Here is a 5,239-nt window from a genome sequence, read left to right as displayed (position 1 = left end):
AACATTCTAAGTTATATAAAACATAAGGGGTTACATAATTAATAGTAACATACCATTCTTGACAGGTTTAAAAATAAATTGCACCGGGAAAAAAAACATTATTACTAATGGTAAAATATTGTATAAAGTGTATACAATGTACACTTATTTGTTTATAAATTTGTATAAACCACTTAATTTTTTTAAATTACACTTCGACCGGTTTCGAGGTTACTACCTCATCGTCAGGAATTTAACTAACTTATAATTACACACGTTGCTATTTATATAATAAAATATTGTATGAAAGAGACAGAAAATTGAAAGAAAGACAGAGAAAGATAAAATAAATCATAACGGGAATAGTTTTAAAAGAGGACTCGAAGTTAAATTTAATTGATTATTTATTATTTGAAGTTTTTGATTAATGGCTTTACTAATTTCTAATCGTTCTAAATTATCTAAACGAAAACCATTTTTATTGACATGCAAAATTTCTACACACGTTTCTTGATTAAATTCATGGTTTTCGGATATAAGATGATTAGCGAATTCTGAAAAATTATTATTACTCAGACATCTTATATGTTCTTTGATTCTAACTTTAAATTTACGTGAAGTTTTTCCAATATAGAAATTTGGGCAATTTAAACAATTTAATTTATAAATTCCCGAATGATTTAATTTATCATCCTTATCTTTACAATTTGTTAATATTTTACCTATGTTATTATTAGTATAAAAAGCTGGCCTAATATTGTTAGGTAAAATTTGTGCTATATTATTAGAAAATGAATGAATGTACAAAATTCTACGCCAGTTCTCATTTTAATTGGAAATATTTTGGGAACTGTATAAGTATTTTTTCCTATAGTTTAATTTAAGTTTTTTATTCAAAATATTGTCAATTAAATTTAGTTCATAGCCATTATTGAAAGCAATACTCTTTATAGTATTTAATTCTAAGTCAAAATTATTTTTATTTAGTGGTATTGAAGTAAGCCGATTAAGTGGTTAAAAAATTAAGTGGTTTATACAAATTTATAAACAAATAAGTGTAAAATGTCATACCACAAAGTGAAAAATGTTTTTGATAACAATAATGTAAACAATGTATTTAAATATATATATATATATATATATATATATATATATATATATATATATATATATAAATAAATGGTGCAGAGAAATTAAATCATTTCATAAAATGAAAATTTCAAATACCGATATTTCACTATTACTGATGTACAACGTTCTTTCAATCCCTTTTTCTCTTTCAACAATTCTTCATTCCAAACTAAAACAATATATTTTGCCTAATCTCTTCTCTGAATACATTATTTTACATAATATTATATAACAAGCAGAACCACTTATTAGTGTTTCATTTGATGGCAGTGATATTTTAAAAAAAAGACAATATGAATAATAATTAATATACGCGCCATATTCAAGTCTATATTCATCATTAATAATTCTATACATAAACCACAAAATAATTTGAGACGCTGCGTTGAATTCGGAAAGAAAATATTGAATTGCTTATGGTACCCAAGAAAAATAATATAATGGAAGTTTAGCTGGTTTTTTTTTTTTTAAATAAAAAGTATTTTAGATACAATGATTTTTTCAAAAGATTTTAATTCTATCATTGGTTAATTTAGAAGAACTTGTGACGTCATTTAAAGTACAGTACTCTCTCAGTAATACGCCACCCTAAAAACCAGTCAAATGTCCAATCAGTGAAAATGGCGGATTACAATACTTACTTACCAAATATGGTCAAATTTAAAACAGGCGTTTTGTAAAAAGAGTTCATATTGAGGAATTTATACTTGCATCTCAGTCTAATTGATCCAAATTATTTGTAAAATTACATGCAATTATTGATTGTTTAACACAATCCGAGCGCCAAGGTTTACAAAACTTGGTGCTCAAATATATAGGCATGCGACAGATTACTGAATCTGTCATACGAATACCAGCCAATTATAAAGCCTGATTTTGTGATTTCAACTAGTAAAAATAACGGCAGATTATAGCAGTTGTTGTATAGTAGAAGTAAAACTACTTACCCAGGAATCAAATCCCGTATCTCTCGCTTGCTAGCCCTATAAGTAGTGTTTTATCATTTTATATTAAAGAATCAATCAATTAATTTTATGTACATTATTTACAAGAGAAATGTATAAAGATTTTTTTTAAACACAAGCTTTAATATTAAAAATGAATATCAGAGTATGATAATATAATATAAGTGATACTCAAATGACAAAAAAAAATTGTATTCTAAATTCTTTTATATGTATGTGTACCACCGCTTTATTGTTTAAACTAGAGGTTTTGTTTATTTTACTTTATGGTTTAATCCGCTGATACAAAAAATAAAATACGTATCACAAGTCACTTATTTTACAATACATACGTAATTATTTATTTATTTATTTGACAATTGTAGTCTTCATTACTTTATGGGTTGTTTAACCAATTACATAATGCAGACTATAAATATAAGGTAAAATAAAATTGCGAATGATAAGTTAAACAATAAAAGGAAGAAAGCTCCTAAACTGCCTATATGTACAAAAAAATAGGTCCATATTATCCGCAGAAGACTTATTCAGCAAACGACTTGCGCTATTAATGGGTGAATCCTGACTTGCGTTTGTACGGTCTGGGTATAATATTCACATACGCATTAAAACCACTGATAGATAATATCTATAACTGTATACATATTGTTAGCTCCATTCAAATGTTGCAAATCAGTATAAAGTCATCTTTACAGCATAACGAAAAAGAGCTTCCATATTATATATATATATATACTTTTATTAACAAGTTTAAACTGCCAATTACATACATAAAGTACGCATATACATATATAAATGATTTTAAACGGAAATATAAAACTTTAAAAAAAATTATTATGGATTCACAATGAATAGATGTTATATCTTTGTGTCAATGAGGAAGTTCAGTGTTTTTTACTAAATTTTATTTTTTTATTTGCTAATAGACTATTAAACTAAGCCAAAAATTAATATTTTTTATTTTTATTTATTGTATGGCTACGATTTCTTAAAGTTTTGTATTTCTGAAATAACTCAGCATGTGACATCAGAGGTTCTTCCCTGTCAGTTATTCCCATCGGTTCGTTTTCGGATAAGCAAACTGGATATCCTTCACAGCTCTCATATCATTGGTTGGTTCATATGAACCTGTGATGTCGTTTAAAATAGTGCGTTTTTATTGAAATATTTTTAATTATTTTTTTCGTACATTTTCAAGCAACTTTTCTGTACAATTTATTGATCTAATTTTACTGAGTGCAAGAAAACAATTTTTGTATGTAGTAATATGTAGTTTCGATAATTTACCACAATGTGCAAATTCATATTTTTTCATTAAAAAAATAATGGAAGATTTGCAACGTTTGCATGGACCTGACAATGATATTTTCCATTTAAAAATATTATTTTTCAGAATTATGAATTAGAATTGTGTTTTATCGTGGCCATTTTAGATGCCAAATCATTTGGATTATAACGTATCATTTACATGTATCTCAGTTGATAGATGCTGTAAACAAGTTAATAATATGCCACTAAATAACCGCTGTCAACAGAATTGATTCAAATAAAAAAGTCTAGTACTGTTTGGATACAATTTTACACTTATTACCTATTAAATATTTTTAACAAAAAAAGCATAGACAAATTTCATAAATCTACTTTTTACATTTGCCTGTACAAAAAACATTAATTGTCTTTGGTCACATTACCTTAATTTTTGACAAAGGTACCAAGGATTCCATGCCGTAATTCATTACATCCTGGTCAAGTAAGGTGCCAAATAGAATAAGTTTCATTATTGGGTGATACCGTGTGTGTTGGATTTGTTCCGACGTTTCAGCTACCATTGCAGGGCCATCTTCAGGATAAACTGAGTGTTTTGTAGAAAAAAGTATGTGTTAAAGTACTAGTAAAGTTAAAGTACCATTTCGCAGTCGGCAGTAGGCACATTTCTATTAGTTTATTTAGTATGTAGTGCTGAGAACCATGTTGAGTTTAATTTAAGCCCATCGTCTTTGTTTATATTATACACTTTATAGACACCGGAAATTTTTTCGCCTTCGAACCGAAAATTTTACATAAACCCAGTAATTTTAGGTGCACGAATAATAAAAGAGGCAATTGAAATACACAGACACCAAAATAATATAAACGAAGACGACGAGCTTAAATTAAACTTAACATGGTTTCCAGCACTACATACTACAAAAACTAATAGAAATGTGCCTACTGCCGACTGCGACACGGTACAAATTACTAGTCCTTAAACACATACTTTTTTCTACAAAACACTCAGTTTACCCTGAAGATGGCTCCTGCAATGGTAGCTGAAACTTCGGAACAAATCCAACACACACGGTATCACCCAAAAAAGAAACATTGATAACAGTGACCGTGAAAACCTTCGCACCTATGTTTGTATTTTGTTAACATTTTTTAAAACTCCTTTTTTTAAATCCTCGGCAGTGCTAAAACAGCATCATCACAATAAAAGCAAATATGTATGCACAGTTTAATCAATATCATATAGATGTAAGACATTAAACAAGTGTACTAAAAAAAATGTAGTTAGTAATATTTAACAAAGACTGCTCGAGTATACACAATAATTATGTAAGTATAACAATTATATAAAAGTAGTCATACGGTAAAATAATTGATTTTTCAAATCGATCATGTGTTCATTTAATAACAAGATAAAAAAATTGACAGTATTATTCTTAGCACAATTAGGAGCTAATGGCAAAAAAAATCTCTAATGTCGCAATACATTACAGAAAACTTACAAATTGTGTATTTTGTTAAAATTGACCATGCAAAATTATAAACGAAAATATGGACTCCTGAAATGGTAGATAACATTAACGCTCGCTTATTTTAAGGTATAGGACCTACTTTAATTTAATCTAATCACAGTGAAAAGATTGTTAGTACTGCAGTTGATCAGAACCCTGAGGGTTAAAAAAAAGAAATGCTACTTCCCTTTGATGGAAATGTTACTGCAGCAGTAAAATAATATAATATTCCACTGAGGAACGATAACTTGACTTGATTCTCATTTCAAACATCTGGATCCTTAAAAACTCGTGAGCCAGATTGTCATTTTTTAAAAACAATACACTAAAAAATTCACTACCTAAAATTGAATAGGTATATTCAAATACAAACATTGTAATCTATGA

The 5,239-nt window shown here is 27.7% G+C and overlaps 1 long non-coding RNA gene across 1 annotated transcript; it reads left to right on the top strand.

The window, feature by feature from the left end:
* Positions 1-2,977: 2,977 nt before the first annotated feature.
* LOC148274340 (uncharacterized) lies at positions 2,978-5,141 on the top strand. The gene is made up of 2 exons (XR_015824311.1): positions 2,978-3,869; positions 4,447-5,141. It is a non-coding gene; the product is annotated as an uncharacterized LOC148274340 (long non-coding RNA).
* Positions 5,142-5,239: the final 98 nt, after the last annotated feature.

The sequence above is a fragment of the Micrasema longulum genome, unplaced genomic scaffold, assembly GCF_059751315.1.
Source record: "Micrasema longulum isolate JH-2025_06_02 unplaced genomic scaffold, ASM5975131v1 h1tg001675l, whole genome shotgun sequence".
Classification (NCBI taxonomy): domain Eukaryota; kingdom Metazoa; phylum Arthropoda; class Insecta; order Trichoptera; family Brachycentridae; genus Micrasema; species Micrasema longulum.
Note: the sequence above shows the minus strand (reverse complement) of the source record. Positions and strands in the feature narration are given on the sequence as shown.